Below are 21,218 nucleotides of genomic sequence, written 5' to 3'. Positions count from 1 at the left end.
CGTTGGAGCCTGGAGGCCTCCGCCTGATTCATCGCCAACATCAGCGAACTGCCGTAGTCCAGCCGAGATAATATCGACGCCTGGACCACAAGCTGTCTGGTGGGGGGATCAAAGTACTTTAAGACCGGCCTTATGCCCCGCAGGATACCATAACACGTGGCGGCCGTCTTCTTAGTGTGGTCCGTAAAAGTGAGCGCGGGGTCCAGCCAAATGCCTAGATTTTTCACTCCCGAAGCTGGAATCGGAGTAACTCCCAGCTCTGGTGGCCACCACTGGTTTCCCCATAGCTCCGCGTGCTTCCCCAACACCAACACCTCAGTTTTGGTGGCATTCAACTGGAGGCAGTTGGTGCGAAGCCAGCTTGCTACTGCCACAAGTCCCGCACGGAATCTGGGGGCCTCCACCTCAAGGTCTCCACTAAGTGTCACCGCCAGCTGCGTGTCGTCAGCATATGAGGTCATCGTCAAACCCCACTGTTTGACGACCGCAGCTAACGGTTTCACATAGAGGTTGAACATTGTGGGGCTCAACGAGGAGCCCTGTGGGACTCCCAGCTCCAAGGGATAGATGGTAGATTGGCCTGGTGGTATTGCCACTTTAAAGGTTCGATCGGACAAAAATGATCGAAACCACTTGAGAGCAATGTCAGTGACTCCAGCTTCCTCTAAGCGTTGGATCAATATATGGTGGGACACAGTATCGAAAGCAGCGCTGAGATCTAATAGTAAAAGCGCTGCTGTACATCCAGAGTCAAGTACCTGGCGAAGATGTTCAATGATGTAAAGTAGTGCCGTCTCGGTACTGTGTCCAGGCCGGAAGCCATTCTGACTGGGATCCAGTATCTGATTGCGAGCCAGATGCTCAGACAGAACTGAGTTGACGTGGGCTTCCGTTACTTTAGATATCCAAGGCAATAGGGAGATAGGTCGGTAGTTTTCTGACAGCCGCGGGTCAGAGTTGGCCTTTTTTAGTATAGGAGTAACCACTGCCTGTTTCCAGGCGGTGGGTACCGTTCCATTGGACAGCGACATATTGATGAGATTCAATATGGGAGCTCGACACAGCGGGGAAAGTGTGTTGATGAGAGCTGGCTTCAGCGGGTCCAGAGGAGAACCTGATTTAACCCTAAGGCTAAGTTTGTCAAAGATCTCAATGGACAGATCTGGTATAGTAGCCAGGGTCTCATACCCCAAAGACTCGGGGTCAATTACCTCTGGATTCGGCCGACATGGATCGAATCCTCGGTAAATTTTTTGCACTTTCTCCAGGAAAAAAGTGGCTAGGCTCTCACAATGGAAGTCTGTGCAGATCACCTCCGAGATAGCTCTTTTTTTTATAAGGTCCTTCAAGACCTTAAAGATCAGTTTAGATGGATTAGTACTGGTTGCAAATTCCTGAGCGTAAAATGCGGCCCGTGTTCTGCAGATGGCCCTGTGATAGAGCTTCAGATCGGCAAAATACCGGATTTTCAGAGCTGGGTTTATGGGCTGATGAACGCCTAAGGCCCTCGTATAGAGATCCCTCACTCAGAACCCTGCTGTGGCCACCTCACGCCTCAGGATCTATTCAGCCAACCAGAGGACTGGGCATCCTAGGCCCTGTACGCTGCTACTGCCTACCTATACAGTTTCCATATCTTCTCCTCACAGCCGGATCCACACTGGCCATACCTCCTATACGCAAATCTGACTGGCTTACACACCAGCTCTACACTAGGTCATGTCATGCACCCCCTCCACGGATGCTGAGGTCTGACCAACAGCAGAGAAAACTTAGGCGCACCCACCCGTACCAAGGCCCTCGAGTGAGAATTGCGGATGTCTACCGGCAAGACTTCAGGTAAGACTGCACAACAGCTCCTTTTTGCGGAAGGCCTGAATCAAGGCTGCTCTGCCTCAGGCACCCGGACCACCACCTCATTGGAACCGGGACTGACTCATCCCAAAATGGGCAGTGCCCCGGACATCACTATGAAGTGGATACTGCAGGAAATCTCAGCCGTAGGCTGATGGCTGGAGGGTATGGAAATGTCCAAATCTGCCATTACCGCAGGGACCAGATCAATTCGCACAGACGGTCCCGTATTTCAAAACCACATGAATGGCCTGACCCAACGTGTCTCTGTTATAGAAGACCATCTAAACATCATTCCAGAGCGAGACCAGGAACTTCTTTATCTACATAGAAAATGTATAGACAGCAGCAGCCACGACAATGTCTGCTTTCTCGGCTTTCAGGAAAAAGTGGAAGGCTCTGACATAAAATCCTTCTATTGGGCCCTCCTCCCGAAAGTCACATGCTTAACCTTTGACCCACTGCTGGAGATGCAGAGAGCTCAATGTGTTGGACCGCCAGGTAGAGGAACATCCTCGTGACCAGGGCCGCTTATTGCCTGTTTCCTGCGACACGATCAAGTCCAGCAACTAATCATAGTGGCTCGCACTCATGGTCAGCACGCAAATGAGGGCCAGGAGTTCCGGATAAAGGCAGACTTTTCCAAGGAAATCAATGAGCGTTGCAAGGTCTTCCTTTCTCTCAGACCTCTTCTCCGGCAAATGTATGGCATCTTCAAACCCGCACGCTTCAGGGTCATTAGAGACTGCATCTCCAGGGAATTCTTCAACCAGGAAGACCTCCATCATTTTTTGGAAGGCCTTCCTCCTCAGGACATGGACCATAACGCCTCTACCCCTGAAGATGGCTCCCTCCTACATCGCCAACGCTCCCAACAACCTCCAGCGGGCCTCGGCGGAACTCAGGCGGCTCCTGGTACAGAGGCAGAGTTGCGGACAGAGTTGCCGGCTCCCTGCGAGACAGAACACAGGCCCTTCAAGCAGTGGCTGCTCTTACTCAGGAACATAATAGGGGCAAATCATGCTCCCCCCTGAAACCCATGTCTGTCGAAGAGGGAGCGTCCTGAGCAGTGACAAACTGTTTCCTCCAATCTTAGGAGAAGGATCGGGAACTGCCGCTGGTAAAGCCTGGCGAAGTTGCCAGATGGCTGAGTACCAGATTATTTGTTAAAAACAGTTTTTTCAGGTCTAATGTGTTCACTTCTCCTTAATGTTTCAATGTTACTGAATTTCAATGCGCTCCCTCTTTGCTGAGTACCCTGCACACTAGGGGTCACCCAACACAGAGTACCCCACCTCCCTAATGTTACCCCCCCCTGACTTCATCCCATAAGCTAGCCCTTACTGAGTACAAGACAGACAGGGCTCCATGTCCTGAATAGCCCTGGGCTTCCACCATGGCATCCCCTTTCACAACACTGACAACCGGAACCCCTTACCACTCTTCTCCCCCCCATCTCTCGGCACATAGCTGGATCACAATTCTGCTGCCTCCCAACTCCCTGGCCTTAGTGGATTTCATTATTGCATACCCCACTCCCTCCCTCTTCACTCCTGCTTGACATTGTCCACAGTCACCCAAAACCTACTAAAACTTCCCTCCCCTTCAGACGTGACCTCCAAACCTCCCTCCCCCTTTACTCACTGTACAAGACATGCTCACATCTGTCCCTGACCGGCCAATCTACTCAGTAGTAGCCATGGATTTTCCATCCCAAAGTTTCTAAATTAAAACGTGGTGGTAACCCTGCCTCACACTATTTCCCCCTTCCCGAGGTCTCCCTAATTTACACCTGTCACATTGGGTTGACTCACCGACCACCTATACCCAGGAAGCCTAAGGCATGGATGGATCATTCTGAAGATACTATTCTCTCCCCTTACTCCCCCCCCACTGCCCAAGCAGCGACTCTCCGCACGTGATTCTCCCATCTGCACAGGACTAGAGGTCTGCCCCCTCCCCTCTCTCTGCAAGCCCGTATAGCTACTAGTCTTAGGATGATCAACCCAGACACAAAATAACACCCCTTGGACAGCCCCGCGACCCGACGGGGCCCTGACACAATATAGCCCGTAAGCCTAGACCCGCAGAGAACAGTTTTACGCTCTTAGAGTTGCATCTTTTATGCACCACTTACCTGTTTTCTCTCCAACCTTTCTCCCCTTGTACCTTTTCCTACCCCCTTTTCCTGCCCCCCACTGCGCCCCTGGCTGACCCCTACCCAACTACCCCAAACACTTCTAGATGCTCCTGGTAACCACTGTACCCTTCGCCTTACTGACTCCCTATTGCCCCCCCTCCTTTCCCGTCTATCCCCCATATACATACCCCATCTACCTATCCTTTTTGACATGCCTGCTCTCCTCTCGCCCACTACCCTGAACCCCAACCCCTACCCTCAGCTGCCGTCCACCCTCCTCTCAATCCCCCCTCCCTTCTGCAAGTCACCCTCCTTGTCTACTCTCTACCACTCCACCCTAGCCCATCACTTTGTCTGACCACACTGCCCGCTTACACAATATACACCGCAAGGCCAGCCCTCCAAATCACACCCCTCCAATGTATACATATTAACGGTCTCCCTCGATACCTCCTGACCACCCACAAAAGACCGGACACATCTGAAACCCCCCAGACTACAAATGACAACACCTACTTCCCTCTCCCTCCACCCGTTGCACATCCTCTTCTGGAATTTCAACAGTCTTACTCATTATATCAAGCAAAAGAAAGTGCTCCCCTGTCTTCGATGAAGAGAGCAGATGTTGCTCTTCTACAGGAGACACATGTGGATGCCCTAGAGTGTGATAAACTCCACTGTGACTGGGTGGGCAAAGTAATACCTGGCAGCCTAACGGCACCGGCCAATTCTGAGAGGGGCCAGCCGAGCAAATGCAGAGTCGCCATACTCCTCCGCAAATCCCTACCTGTTACAGTTGTTATAACATGGCCTGACCCAGACGATAGATACACATTTGGTAAGCTGAAATTTGGTAACAGATCTGTACGTGTGGGCTCAGTGTACACCCCAACGGGGTAATAAACGTTCCTTCTTCTTCCATCTCAACCATTTCCTTGTAGAGATAGGAGCAGCGCATTATGTCATCGGGGCGACTGGAACCTTGCCTCTGATGCAGTACTGCATAAGATAGGACCCTTACACAGGGGTATCGATAGGGACAGGGCTTTGTTGGGAGACATAACTTCAGATCATGGCCTTGCAGACCATTGGCATCTCTGCCACCCGTCAGACAGGAATATCCATTTCTATCACAGTTCATGGCACCCAATACAGACTGGACTACTTCCTCGTCTCCCCCTCCATGGTGGCACTTGTTAGCGAACCCCACATATTGGAAGCCACTCTCTTCGATCATTTCCCGGTCCTCCTGGCTCTCAGCTAAGGCTTTGCTTCACCGGGCCGCAAACCGTGGTGCTTAAACATCCAGAGGTATCGCTCACCTCAGGGCAATGCCCAACTATAATCACACCTGTCTAATTACCTGACAGACAATAGGACCTCGGTTGCCTCCAGCAGAACCCTATGGGTGGCTGGAAAGGCAACCATCCGTGGGCAACTAAGAGGGATGCGTGGTAACCAACAAGGGTGCAGGCTTACGCGGTATTGTACTGGAAGACAAGACCACCTCCCTAACTCGCCTATACACCTTCACCCCTTAGTGCCTACCCACTGTTGACTAGAACTTGCCCGTATGGCTCTTAATGGCCTTTAGAGCTCTAAGGCTGACTATGCCGTATAGCATCTTAAAGGCCGTCATTACGAACAAGGGGAAAAAGCCGGTCATCTACTGGCGGCGCAGCTTAAACGATGCGAGGCCGCAATGGCTATACCCGCAATTAGAACTGTGGCTGGAGATGTCCTCACTTGTCCACAAGATATACTTAACAAATTCGCCACTTTCTATGAACAATTGTATACCCTGGAGACACCGGCCACTGAAGAACTGCTATCTTCTTACCTCAAAAACATCCAGCTGCCACACCTCATGGTTTAAGGCAGAGAAATGCTGGAAAGCAACATCAGCAAGGAGGAAGATGCATTAGCTGTAGCCAAACTGCCCATCATAAATCCCCTGGTGAAGACGGATTCCCGGCAGAATATTATAAATGGTCTTAGAAAGAGGCAATCGACACCTTACACACAGCCCTACAAGAGGCTGAGAGAACCGTGGCCCTAGGTCCTATCTCCAATAGAGCGGTGATTGCTGTCACACCCAAACCTGGTAGGGATTCTCTCTTGTGTGGCAAGTATCGACGTATTTACCTTCTAAATGGGGACATTAAAATTTTGGCCAGCATACTAGCTGCACGCCTCAGTAGGGTCGCCCCATCCCTCATACATCACTAACAGGTCGGCTTCTTTCCGGGCCACTCCGCCAGAAACCATCTTCGCATTCTGGCTCACACCTTATGGGCTGCAAAATACATTCCCGAGGATGCAGTTGCAGAAAAAGCGTTCAACCGCATTGACTGGGGATACCATCTTCGCTGCGATGAAGAGTTTTGACCTGGGAGAACTGTTTATCTCCATGGTCCGCTTGCTATATGACAGCCCTGTGGCCGGGGTCAACTGCGGGGGATTACTTTCAGACACCTTTAAGATATGACAGGGCATGCAGCAGGGGTGTCTACTCTCTTCCCTCTTGTTGCTGTTGGCCATGGAACTCCTAGCTTCTCTTATCTGCCATTCGCCATACATAGAGGCATACCCGTAGCAGGAGGCCTCCCCAAACTGTATTTATATGCTGATGATATTCTCCTTACCCTCAGACACTCTCTACCGGCATTACTAGATGTCATTGAAGGATTTGCAACCATAATTGGCTAAAAAAAGAACTGGGACAAGAGTGAGGCCCTCCCCCTTTCCTTGGGTGCCACGAAAGCACCAATTCATGGATACCCTTTTCGATGGAAACCCTCCCACCTTAAATATCTTGGTGTCACGGTCAACAGAGGTAGGAATGGGTGCAGACAATCTTACACCCTTGATAGCGCACATTAAATCAGATTTCGACGAATTATCTCTCCTAGGTTTCTCCATGTGGGGCAGAGTACAAGCTGTATGAATGGCCATGTTGATGCATTTCACATATATCTTAGGGATATTGCCCGTCGTGGTGTCCCTAACCAATATGCGTCACATAGACGCCCAATATGGCCCTTCGTTTGGGGCTCTACCTTCCCACCACTTAGCTGCACCCAAACTCATAGCTTACCGCTCCTATGTTGGCTTAGGGCTATCATCTGTGGAACATTATTCTTTAGCCCTCTTTAGCGTGCTTAACTCCTCCCTAGCATGCCAGACCCCCACAATGGGTCACAACAGAATGTTTGCACCTTGTTAGTGGTGAAGGCCTGAGTCCCCTTTACAAGGAGCATCCTCTCCAACAATACCCCCCACATCCAGTGATACAGGCTACACATAAAAACTGGAACTGTGTGCACTGTCTCTTGGGTGTACATAGCTGCTTAGATGCCAAAGCACTGATCTGTTGTAATGACAGTATCCGAATTGATGGAAACACCTTCATTGGCCCAGGGGAAGGCAGCAGGGGTACAGACCTTGCATCAGGTCCTGCTAGGTGGCGGCCTTGAGCCCTTTCCTCTGCTAAGGGAGGAATTTGACCTCCCAAGCAACAGGTCTGTCGGCACCTGAAGTTACAGCACTGCCTGAGGAAAAGCCTTGGCCCCACCTATGGACGTTAAAGCCCTAACAGATAGTGGATTATTTATTGGCATGGGGCCATCAAAAAGGAGTGATGTCGGGACTCTATGGGGTCCTGACGAACCATCTGTACTCACAACCTCTCCTAAGCGACCTCCAAGCTAAATGGCAGACCCGTCTGCACCTCACTGTCAACGCCAAAGATTGGTTGGAGATGGTGGAGGCTCTAGACAAAGGAACCTGTGAAGCCTGAATGAAGTTCTGGTTGTTCAAAGTCCTACACAATTGGTAATGGACTCCTTTGAAACTACACCGAGCTGGCTTACTGCCGCATTCTCAGTGCTGAAGATGCCCGGAATGAGCTGCGACCTTCCCAACATTCTCTGTGAGTGTCCTTCTATCCAGCCCTTCTGGTCCTATTTCAGAAATAATTATACATCCTTCGGCAATGGACATCCCCACACCCCCTCACAGGAGGATTGGACAGTAGTGATGGTTCAAACAGCATCCCACAAGCATTTAATATATAGTATGCAAGACCAAGAGGTGTATAAACAAATGTGGGCACCTTTTCTCCAGGAGCCTACACACTAAGGCCCAATGCACTCCCCACCTCTATAATCCACCACACTTCCTGCCTCCCCCCTCTCTACCCTCCCCCATCCCCCCAGTGTCCTCCCTCCTCCATACCGTTGACCTTCTCCCCCCTCCCTTCCAATACCCTTCTCCACTTATCTTTTTTGGGCACGTTGTCTGGCACCTACCTTCCCACCTCCTCCCAATGACATGAACAGCGACTGCTATACGAATAAAACATAACATGGCATATCTTTCCCCTCCCCCAGAGACACAACCCCAACTGCGTCCCGTATATCCCTGGACCCTTATATCACAGACTGTACCACCCCTTGGAAACACGACCACTCCTCCTTCTTTCCCTCTCCTTACTCCACTCAGCCCCATCATCATCTTACCTCTCCAACTACCATCAATGACCGACGTACTTACTACCCCGCAGGCAAAAGACCAGTGCAGCTCAGCGCCCCCCACCCCTCCTGGCTTATAATCTCCCTATCAGAGCCTACCTCGTGGCTCTTGATGGAAAGTCTTATTGCAATGTTATTACTGATGTATAATTGCTCTGACCCAAACAAATGCAATTGAAAATGTCAGATCTCTTTCTCATATTGCCAATGAGGATGACATATCAGATGTATGATTTACTCCCTCTACATCTTCCCTCCCCCTGTCCCCCTCCTCGCCTTCTCCACTTCCCCCCACTCCCCACCCTCCTTCACTATTTGACCCCTTTCCTCTTCCTGTCCTTCCCTCCCAGTTACAGTACATATGTATCCCTATTGCCCCATTTTTATGCCTGTACAATGTTCTGTGCCAACTGTACTGACATGTTTTCATCCTGTTATTCAATAAAAAAATCAGATTGGAGTAGGAATAGTAAATGTCACCCCTTTAGTGTCCAACACCTTCCACAAATTGGTTTTGATTGGATTGGGAATAGTAAATGTAGTCTCTTTAGTGTCCAACCTCTCCCAAGATAGGCATAGGATGGAGTGGGAGTAGTAAATGTCACCTATTTAATGTCCAACACCTTCAACAAATTAGTTTTGATTGGGGTGTGAATAGTTAATGTCACCCTTTTAGTGTCCAAAACCTTACCCAAATTGCTATTTTCTGGGGTGCAAAAATTAAATGACTCCCTTTTAGTGTCCAACCCCTTAGGGAGGCAAACAAAGACAGAGCAGCTACTGCTCACACCGGCACTCTGCCACCATTTTTAACGAAACTGGGGAATTTTACTTTTAAATTGTATTTCGGCGATTTGGCTGGAAAACACTTGTTAATCTTTTAATCACCCGCACTCCTACCTGCACCCTTTGACACCCGACTCCCGCGCCGCCTCGGTCCACCACGGGATTTTTCCCGATTGTTGTGGAGGGAGGAGCGGAGCTTAGAGCACTTCCGGGCTAGAGGGGAGGAGGTCGGACCTCACCGGCAGCACCCTACAAAGCCTGCAACTTCGCATTCACGCAGCGGAGGCAAGCACAGACAGAGCAGCTACTGCTCACACCGGCACTCTGCCACCATTTTTAACGAAACTGGGGAATTTTGCTTTTAAATTGTATTTCGGCGATTTGGCTGGAAAACACTTGTTAATCTTTTAATCACCCGCACTCCCACCTGCACCCTTTGACACCCGACTCCCGCGCCTCCCCGGTCCACCACAGGATTTTTTCCGATTGTTGTGGAGGGAGGAACGGAGCTTAGAGCACTTCCGGGCTAGAGGGGAGGAGGGGGCGGACCTCACCGGCAACACCCCATTTAACCGGATGACCTTTACCACGCGCAGCGGATGCGTGCAGCGGGCGCGCCGGCGGTGTGCCGAAGGCGCGCCAAAGGCAAGCCCGTCTGCGCCCGTCCGCGGCCGACCGGGGCCAGAGCCACCCCCCCTGACCGATCAGCCACCCGGGTCATGAAATATAGCCCGCGACTCCTACGCCAACTAAGGAGGGAAGCAGACCCATTATGTCATACTTTGTGGGACCCTTCAGAACAGCACACTACCTGCTGTCAGTGCGGATTTAGACTACTGCCGGCCCCAACAATACCATCACCCCAATACTCTATGCTCTTGCTCAACTGTAGGTCCCTTCCTAAACACACCCTGGAAATCTCTTTACTAATAGAGGACTTAAACCCGGTCATCATCTTCCTTACAGAGACTTGGCTGCACGAACAATCAGAACCAGACCTCGTTCAAACCCTCCCCCAGGGATACCAAATACTGCGTAATGATCGCAAAACAGGAAGGGGAGGTGGACTAGCAATAATTCACAAGACCTGCTATGAAATAAGCAGCCTCACCACTCCAGTCCCAGACAGTGAAAGTCTACCCTTCACAATAAAATTCAGCCCCACTAACTCGTTTTCGGGTATACTTCTGTACCGCCCCCCTCGGGACACAAGGACAATTCCTTCCGGCTCTCGCTCCAATCGTATCAGACCTTGCCTACAGCCCTGCAAACTTTACCCTCCTAGGAGATCTTAATACTCACTTTGACGACCCTAACGACCCAAACGCCAGAGAAATAACCTCCAGTTTAGACGCCCTCGAACTCCTACAACGGGTCTCTGTGCCCACCCATCAAAAAGGCCACCTCCTGGACCCTATCTTTAGCAATTGTCCTAATCAACAAATCGGAATCCCTCGTCCTCTCCCCTGGACAGTCCACTTTCTGATCCCTTTTACGTGGACCCCCGATAACACCCACCAATCCAAACCCACAATAGTCCCAAAATCCAGCAATTGGTCCAAACTTCCCCAGCCAGAATGGCTGGAGAGCCTTGAATCAACCAAACCGCCCATAACCTCCAACCCCGTAGAGGGTAATGAGAATTATAACTCCTGGATCACAAAATCCCTCGATCTGGTGCTCCCACTCAAAAACATAAACCCCAAACGTGGGAATACAACTGCCCCATGGTATACCACCGACCTACGGGACACCAAACACAACTGTAAAAAAAATTGAGCGGAAATGGCAGGCTTGACTACTCACCAACTGGAAAAATAGCCTACAGGGTGGCCATCAAAACCTATAAAACTAGCATCAAACTAGCGCAGGCCACGTACTTTGAGGTAAAAATCTATAAGGCAGCCTCAAAACCTAAGGAAATATATCGAATAGGGAGATCACTCCTTCAACTACCTGAGATACCTAAGGAGCATGACAATGTCCAGGCTCATTGTGACGGCCTAACGGAATTCTTCCTTCATAAAATAGAAACTATAAACTCCTCTTTCACCCACCACGCCCCTCTAGCCAGCTGCCCTCTAGATCCCGTGCCACCATCCCCAGCTAGACTTGAACAAATTCCACCTTTGGACCTCAGCCACTTAGAGGGTATTATGCAGCAGGTTAAATCAGGCTCACCTAACGACCCGGCTCCTCTGCGGATTCTCCTCCCGATCACCAGTCACATATCACCTACTATCCTGGACCTGCTCAACACCTCCCTACACACCGGCACCGTCCCACCCCCATGGAAACAAGCCATGGTTAAGGCCCTTTTAAAGAAACCAAGCTTGGATCAGAACAACCCTTCCAACTACAGACACATCTCCCTATTACCCTGGCTCAGTAAACTACTAGAAAAGTATGTCAACTCAGTTGTGACTAACTTTCTGGAGTCAAACGCTATACTTGACTCTTCCCAGACGGGTTTTCGGCCCCTCCATGGGACAGAAACGGCCCTGGTTGCAGTGACGGAGGAGGCAAGAAGGATCTTGGACAATGGTGGCTCGACCGCCATCATCCTCCTTGACCTTAGTGCCGCCTTCGACACTGTAAACCACAACATCTTACTTCACCGTCTCAGTAAAGTGGGCATCTCGGGAATGGCAATCACTTGGCTGAAATCCTTTCTCGCAGATCGCTCCTTCCAGGTATTTGAAAATGAACATACTTCCTCTAGCAAACCCCTGAAGTGTGGGATGCCACAGGGCTCCTCCCTAAGCCCCACACTTTTTAATATTTATATGAGCCCACTGGCTGAGGTCGTCCGCCCCTCTGGGGTGGAAATTGTCACCTACGCGGACGACACACAGCTAGTGGTAGCGCTAGACCCCCCCGCAACTCACACCATGGCCTATATAAATGCCTGGAAGCGGTAACCTCATGGATGACCTCATCCTGTTTAAAACTAAATGGGGAAAAACAGAGCTTATGCTCCTTGGAAATACCATTGGCAAGTCCATTGACCCAATCTGGCCCACCTGCCTGGGCTGCCCCCCCCCCACCCAAAGAAGTCATCAAAAGCCTCGGCATATGGCTGGACAAGGCATTCAATTTTAATCATCAGGCCACTAAGTTGTCTGCCATTTGTTTTGGGCTCCTGAGACTCCTGCGCAAGATCCTCCCCCTTCTCCCTTTTCACTCAAGACGGATCAGGGCGCAAGGCCTCATCCTATCGGTGCTGGACTGTGGTAATGCCCTATACCTAGGGGCCCCGCAATCCACCCTAAACAAACTCCAAATTATCTAGAACTGCGCAGCCAGGACCCTCCTCCAAATCCCCCGCCGAGTCTCAGTTAAAACCCGACTGAAGGACCTCCATTGGCTCCCAGTAAAATCAAGGATTGCATTTAAGGCCATGTGCATCTCCCACCGGTCCTACTGGGGGACAGGTCCCTCCATCAACCTCCCCCTAGTAAATGCCTATCATCCCAACAGACACCTCAGATCGGGGTCCTCCCACGTCACCACAGTACCTCGAGTCAAGAGAGCTAGGTGTGGAGGCCGCTCACTATCCTACAACATGGCCAAGCTCTGGAACACGCTTCCCGTCACAATCAGATCTGAGCCCAAACTGCTGACTTTCCGTAAGCTCCTAAAGACCTGGCTTTTTAACAAACCTGTGTAAACTTCCAGCAGCTCTGCCTTTGTCACGGCCTCTACAGCGCTGGGACGCCTTAGGGTAGCCATCGCGCTCTATAAATTATCTTTTCATTTCATTTCATTTCATTTCATTATCCAAATTATTATAGATTGGAGTTGGAATAGTAAATGACACCCTTTTAGTGTTGAAGACCTACTCCAAATTGGTGTATATTAGAGTGGAAATAGTAAAAGTCACCCCTTTAGTGTCCAACACCGTCCTCAAATTGGTATAGATTGGAGTCGGAATAGTACATTTCACCCATTTAGGGCCCAACACCTTAAACAAATTGGTTTATATTGGAGTTGGGATAGTAAATGTTACCCTTTTAGTGTCCAACTATTCCCTAAATTGGTTTAGATAGAGAGGGGAAATAGTAAATGGCACTCTTTTAGTGTGCAACACCTTCCTAAAGTTGGTTTAGAATGAAGGGTCAATAGTAAATGCCGCCCCTTTAGTGTCCAACACCTTCCTGCCAACTGTGCTAGATTTGAGTGGGAATAGTAAGTGTCACCCCTTTAGTGGCAATAACCTTCCCCAAATTGGTATAGTTTGGAGTGGGAATAGTACATTTCACCCCTTTAGTGTCCGACACCTTCTTCCAATTGGGTTAGATATGAGTAGGACAGTAAATGTCAGCCTTTTACTGTGCAGCATCTTCCCCAAATTAGGTTAGATTGGAGTGGGAAAAGTAAATATCACCCTTTTAATGCCCAATGCTGTCTTAAAAACAGGTTTACATTGGAGTGTGATCACTTAATTTCTTTTATTATAGGGTGAAATCCTTTGTTTAAATCATATTTGTATGTAGTAGAAATAGTTTGGGGTATTTATTCAGTATTGTTGGTGTTTAGAAATGTAATAAATATACTTAGTTGTAATTATTTGTAATAAATAATATTAATTGCTTATTTTTTATAGAATAAAGACATATAACGCTTCAAAATGTATTTGTTTTCAAAGTTTATTTAATATATGTTTACATTTTTAAAAATATATATTGTAACTTAAAAAATAAACAGTTACATACAGATAAATAATTGAATTATTTTAATGTATTTGTTATATTAAGTAAAACATCTAAATCATTTTTAAATATTGTTGTATGTTGTACATTTTCTACTTTTTTCCATTGAATAACTTTTGTTTTTTTATACATATTTTCAACATCATTTTACCATAAGTTGTTTAAGTATATATTAAATTATTGTATATATTTTATGTCATTTAATTTATACTTTACAATTGTTTAACATTTATTTACAATATTTGTTTACATATTTGGCATGATGTTTAATAATTTTAAACATTTTTTAATATATATTTTCAACATTTATACATTATTTCCCAATCATTTCTAAGGGGAGGTGGTCTTTTTTTAAAATTCATTTAGCAGCCATTTTTCTTTTCTTTACCACTACCTTCTATGTTTTTAGTCTATTTGTGTTATTTTTAATCTATGTTCCCAGGTCCCGGTCGTGGCAAGGTGCTGCTGTTATGGGAAAAGGTAAGATATTTTCTTAAGGTTTTTTAAGGGTTTTGAAGGTAAGTAGGTTCTGGAGGAGAGGTCTAGAGGTTAGTTGTAGTGTTTGTAGGTTTATATGTAGCTTTTGTTGCATTAATTGTAGTGTATTTCACTAGTTTGCAGTTTTGTTTTTTTCCCCACTGTTTTAATATTTTTTTGTTATGTTATAATATTATATTATGTTACTTATTTTATGATGATTAAGGGTCTTATTATGAGTTTGGTGGTCTCACAGCGGGCTGCCAAGCCTGAACCCTGTTGCGGACCGCTAAACCCGTAGTCACACCGCCCGTCATCCTGGTCTGGACGGCGGTGTTTTGACAGTCCCAACACACAATATCATTGTTCATAGGGGAATCATTAAACAACATTTATCATTCAAAATATTGTCACAATAGTGATCATCAGTGTATCCATACAGGGAAAACCTTAATAAACACAATATTATACCAATGGTTATTTAATTCCAAAAGTTTTTCTCACATGTAAATTACAAAACTGGCAACGGACATACTACTGGTATTTCACATTCATTTGACTATAGTATCTTGCACACCTTTTGCTTACAAATCATATGGAAAACAAAGCACCATATTAAGCGAGGCCAAACAAAACATTTCAACTAGTTTATGTACTGCATTATCAGTGTATCTATATAAGCAAAATGATGTTCTTTCGTTGACGTTTCGGTCCCACGTCGGTCTACAAGATCCCCAAGACCATCATCAAGACGGTATTTGTTGCACATCCAAATGTTGTCAAGATATTTCCAAAGAATGTCACATAAGAGACTACCCCTCACGTCTTTTTAATTCAATATGTATGTCTGCACAATGAATTAGACATACATTAATAAGTCCTTTGACTTTAGCACAGCGTATGTTCGCTTTCAAAGCAGAACCAGCTACGCTTGGTCCTCACACGTCCGACTCAATCGACCGAGTGTCCCACAGCGATGTCTTTTTAAGGCTCATATGTGAGTCTTAGAAAGGCAGAGCCATGGGACTGCAAATGCATGTTCCAGCACCAAAAGAAATGCACAGAGGCAACAGAGGGTCGTTACATCTCTGCCATCCTTTTCATGGCAGTCTACACCCATGAAAAGGATGTCAGTAAGGCAACTCATAATATGCTCGACGGTGTCGGCTGCAGCACCGCCAAGCATATTTTGCCTCGGTAAAGACCGCCAGCCCAGCGGAATCCTTGATCCCGGAGTGCTGGCGGTCTCATGGCAGCCCTACCGCTGCAGTTGTCATACTGTGGGTGGTCCTACAGTGTGGCGGTCATCAGACTTGCATCACAACATGTTCATAATAAGGCCCTAAGTATAATATTTGGGAATGTAATGTGTTTAGTGGATGAGGTTTCTTGTTCACTTTAAAGGTTGTTGCCTACGAACCTGCCATATGGGCATTGGGAGTAACCATTTAATTTTAAAGGAAATCACTTTTGGTTTATAATAAAACAATATTTTTTCCTTTAATTTCCTTTTTTGGGGGTTTAGGGGCGTTTTGGTTCCTAGATACTTTGGATGGCTTTGAGGGATGTCTAGTGGAATTTTTTTTTAAAGTCAAATCTATTTACTTTTTCTTATTATTTGTTTTTCTGCACATGCACTTTAAAATGTTAAACTGTAACTATGCGGACTATAATAACATTGCAACCCTATTATAAGATGGCCCCCATGGAATATATCACATCTAGGGCCAGATGTAGGTCGCCAATTACCGTTCGGTAACGGCCGATTTCGGCCGTTACCTACCGGTAATTGGTTTTCGAGATGTAGGGGCAAATATTTTACAGATTCGGTAAATTTACTAAAACAGTAAATTTACCGAATCTGTAAAATACCGAATCGGTAATTTTACCGATTCGGTAAAATCCAGATGTAGGTAGCACTGTTGACAGTGCTACAGGCCTTCAGAATTCGGTATTTTACCACCCAATCCAATTGGGTGGTAAAATACCGAATACAGGTGTGCATGCACATCTGTGCATGTACACCTGTGCCATGTGACACACAGACATGCCCTTAGGGCATGTCTGTGTGCCACATGGCACACATGCCTGTATTTGGGGTGCTAGAGGGTGTCAAAGTGACACCCCCTGCACCCTTGCTGAAATCGGTATTTACCGAATCTGTAAATACCGATTCGGTAATGCCCATTGATTCCTATGGGCTTCAATGCCCATAGGAATCAATGGGCATTACCGAATCGGTATTTACAGAATCGGTAAATACCCAATCTTAACGATTCGTTATTTACCGAATCAGAAATACCTACATCTCCCCCCCTCTATTTTACCACTTCTTAAATACCGATTCGGTATGAATCGGTATTTAAGAGGTGGTAAATTAAAATTACCTACATCTGGCCCCTAGTGAGGCGGTAGTCCATCTTCCATGTCTAGTACCAACAGAGACGTGTGAGGGGTTAAAATGATTGTATTTTGCATTGACATTCGACATTGAGAAAGCCGTGAGGCGAAACGCGTCTGTCGAAAGGGGGGGGGGGAGGCTGAGCATCAAATAAAGCATTTATTGCTTGAACATACTTCGTGTGTGCCTTTCGTTTGGAACTGAAGGAGTGTTCGCTGGTTTGATAATATATATATATATATATATATATATATATATATATATATATATATATATATATATATATATATATATATATATATACATATATATATATATACATAACCTGGTGGCATCGACCGACAAACTTAAAGTGATCTGGAAGGGCATAGATAACAAAGCCATACTTGCACGCACGATAAAATCTTACCCCCTATTGGTGCAGACGTGTTTGTCTAGTAGCTGTTCAGACACAGAGATTGTTCAGGCTTTCACCGGGTTATGCGCTGGCATTAAACATGAAATCTCAAGACCTGTCACAAACCTGAGTAAGAACCCTAGATGGTTCAATGGCACCTGCTCCCGGGCCAATAGAGAACTTCACGAAGCAGTAGCTGAGAAACCCAGGGGCACGACTTTGGTTAGAGCACTGAGAGAGTGTCATAAGAAAGCAACCAAACTATGCTCAGAGGAGATACTGAAGGAACGGTGGGACTCTCTCGCTTGTGCTGCCTCACTTAAAGACGTAACTGGGTTTTGGAATGAAGTAAAAACCATGAGGTCTATGGGACTGAATATCACTCCCATAAGTTGTAATATATCTAGCGAGTCATGGGAGGAGCACTTTGCAAGAATATACACAGCCCCCATAACGACCGTTAATAGTTATCGCCCAGTTGCAAAGGTTGTCATATTAATAACGGAAGTCGAAGATGCCATACACCAAAGCGCAGGGAATAAAGCCCCAGGTTCTGATGGCCTGTCAATTGATCTTATTAAATCTGAACCTGACTTCTGGTCCCCTCTTTTATGTAATATTTTTAACAATCTAACCAATACAACAATTCCAAATACTTGGTCAACTAGTATTGTTGTGCCCATTTTTAAGAAGGGTGACAGAACCAACCCCAGCTGTTATCGCCCAATATCTCTGATAGATAACACCTTGAAGATTTTGGGTAGGGTTGTTTTTAACAAAATCAGGAATTGGGCAGAAGACAATCAAATTTTAAATTACTGCCAGCTGTGTTTTAGGAGTAATGTTGGAACTGTGGAACAGTGTTTGAACTTAAACCTCATACTGGGTAAATATACCATTGCTCAAAAAGTTCCACTATACTTGGGTTTAATGGACTTAACCTCAGCCTTTGATTTTGTTAATAGATCACGTTTATGGGAGATTCTTTTAAATTATGGGTTGGATTAGGCACTTGTTCACTTTTTGGCGTATTTGCACAGAGACCTGAATGCACCGGTGAGGATAAACAATGAAGGGGAGGTCTCTGGGGACATTTTAATTGGTAGAGGGGTTAGACAAGGTTGTGTTCTAGCCCCTCTACTTTTTATTCTTTATATCATTGAACTACATAATTCTTTGTACAAACTGACAAGTGATGTACCTAACATTAATGGCAAATTGTTCCCCGTACTTTTATATGCAGATGATGCGGTCCTTATGGGCTGCACACCAAAAGCACTGCGCACTTTAATTACGGGTTTTGTGTCCTTCATGGCAGACCTGGACCTTTGTACTAATTAAAAAAAATATATATAATGTCCTGTGGGCCAAAAAAACACCGCATTAATCATATAACCTCGGGAAATGATTCCCTAAAGTGCACCAGCACTTTCCCTTATTTGGGTTTCGTTTTTTCAGACTCAGGATCATGGCAAAGCCATGTAGCTTATGGCAGAAATGAACTTGGAAAGGCTGTTATTCTATCATTAGTCTGCGACAGCCTAAGCGGGTAGAGGTGGTGATACCCTTATTACAGATTTATAAATCTCAATGTGTACCAACGGCTACTTATGGTGCCGAAGTGTGGGGTTATGTGAATTGCAGTGGGATCCAAATTGAGGAAAATAGATTTTGTAGAAAAATTGTTGGGGCACAAATCTCATCTCCAAATTACATATGCGATAAAGAATTGAATTTACATTATGTGGATGATTTTATTAAATCCCAGCCAGCATTATTCTGGTTAAAGATATGGCGAAATCCCGCTGCGATTTTAACACAAGAGATGATTACAGATTGCCTCAAATGTGATAGGGGTAGCAGCATACCATGGCTTGGCGCAGTAAAAAACAGCCTAGCCAGTGTGAAGTTGGAGCACACCTTCCTCCATCCATTAGCTACAGACGGCATAATTATAAAAACAGTGAGGGGGGCATTGTACGATCTATACCGTAAGGAAAGAGGAAACACTGAGTATTGCAAACCATCGATTATTAGATATATCCCTATTTTGGTGTTATCAGGCAATGAACATCATATGCCACAGGAATATCTCAGGAAAAACATCGGGAGATGGAAAAGGAGTTTACTTTTCCGTCTCAGGGATGGCAGCATAAAATACTCACTTTGTTTCCCAATTGGATTTAATAATAATCTAGAGAAGTTGTGCTGTCCATGTGGCATTGGCAGTAAACAAACACTGTTAAATTTTTTACTCTTTTGTAAATTTTATGTCAGATACACCAAACAGTATTTAATTCCCTACTTTAAGGTACACGCCATTACTGATTTTAATCTGGCATACCATGAAATATTGCGGTTAGGAAACGATGAGATGATCTTTCGAGTAAGCTCATTTCTGCAAACTGTGGTACGTTCACGAGCCTCCATGAACGATCTTTTAAATATGTAACATATCTGCACATTGTATTTTTATTAGTCTACATGGCGCATATCTGTATTACTTGGTGTTTAAAAGATTTTTATCGCTTATGGCTAACAGGTCTAGAAACACTGAAAACGATGTTTCTGCTTGTGTACCCCCACACCTTGATATGTGTACCGCTGATTGATATACTGCACGTTGTAGCACTTTATTTACAGAATACTGCTGTTTCTGCACATATATTGCCTTTTATAGGACTTAATCTATAGATAACTGCTTATTTTGCACATCAGCTTAAAGTTTACACTTGCGATTTTGCACCATGTTGCTGCTTGTTAAATGCACGTACAGCACTTTACTTGCACTTTATTGGCTCTATGCTATTAATGATGTTAGATCTGGCATGTCCAACCCCATTCTTCTACTTTTAATGTATTTTTATATGTGTTTCTGATGATTGTATATTTTATGTCCTATTGGTGGTGATGATCTGTACTTTTATGGATATTTTATCGGAATAAAGATCATTTGATTGATATATGTATGTATGTATGTATGTATGTATGTATGTATATATATATGTATATATATATATATATATATATATATATATATATATATATATATATATATATATATATATATATATATATATATATATATATCCAGGTTCACTTCCTCCATACACACCGGGACTCGGTCACGGGTGACCAAGGCGATTGTGTCGCCGAAACGCATTGGGTTTGTTCCATATTTCGAAGTATCATGCTGGAATGATTGAATAAATACCTTTCTTGAGTACACGCCTGCGTTTGAAGCGGTATTTTACAGGACTGGATTGGAGTGCATTGGCACATCAATTGGATCATTGGATGTTCCTTCTCCTGGACACCCGTTCCTACGGCGACACCTGTCCAACAATCACAAATAGAAACTTCAACTTCCAGGTCAGTTTTTTACAAAAATTATCTATTTATTTAAGGCTCAAGCAATAGGCAATAAAAACTGTCCTTTGCTGTACAAATCCTGACCAACGCGTTTCGGCGAGTTGCCTTCTACTGGGTCACTGTGGGTTTGACATTGCACACATTTTATTACATGTCCTTCTTCCATGTCCATAACCCCTGATTGCAACTAAAGCGATGCATTTCTTAGTTTTTCTTTGGCAAAACATCCCTGCTATAAATGATTCACTTCATCACATTTCAAAGAGAAAATGTTATAACATTCGTATTTTCATGTTCTAAAACAATTCAATATTTTTTTATTTTACATTTTAAATTTTTTTTTTACCCTTTTTATTCTATTATTGTTCCCCTTAATGTGATGAATTTTGTGTTTTTTTACCAACAGCACACATATTTTTACACTGCATTTTATCACCATAAAATGGGCTAAAATAAATAAAAGATATTAAGTCACAAATCCATTATTGCACAATTTTGTTTAATTTACTGTTACACTGATGTAATAAAATATTATGTTTATTAATTA

Source organism: Lissotriton helveticus, chromosome 7, assembly GCF_964261635.1.
Source record: "Lissotriton helveticus chromosome 7, aLisHel1.1, whole genome shotgun sequence".
Lineage (NCBI taxonomy): Eukaryota > Metazoa > Chordata > Amphibia > Caudata > Salamandridae > Lissotriton > Lissotriton helveticus.
The sequence above is the reverse complement of the archived record's forward strand: the minus strand, read 5'-3'. Positions refer to the sequence as shown.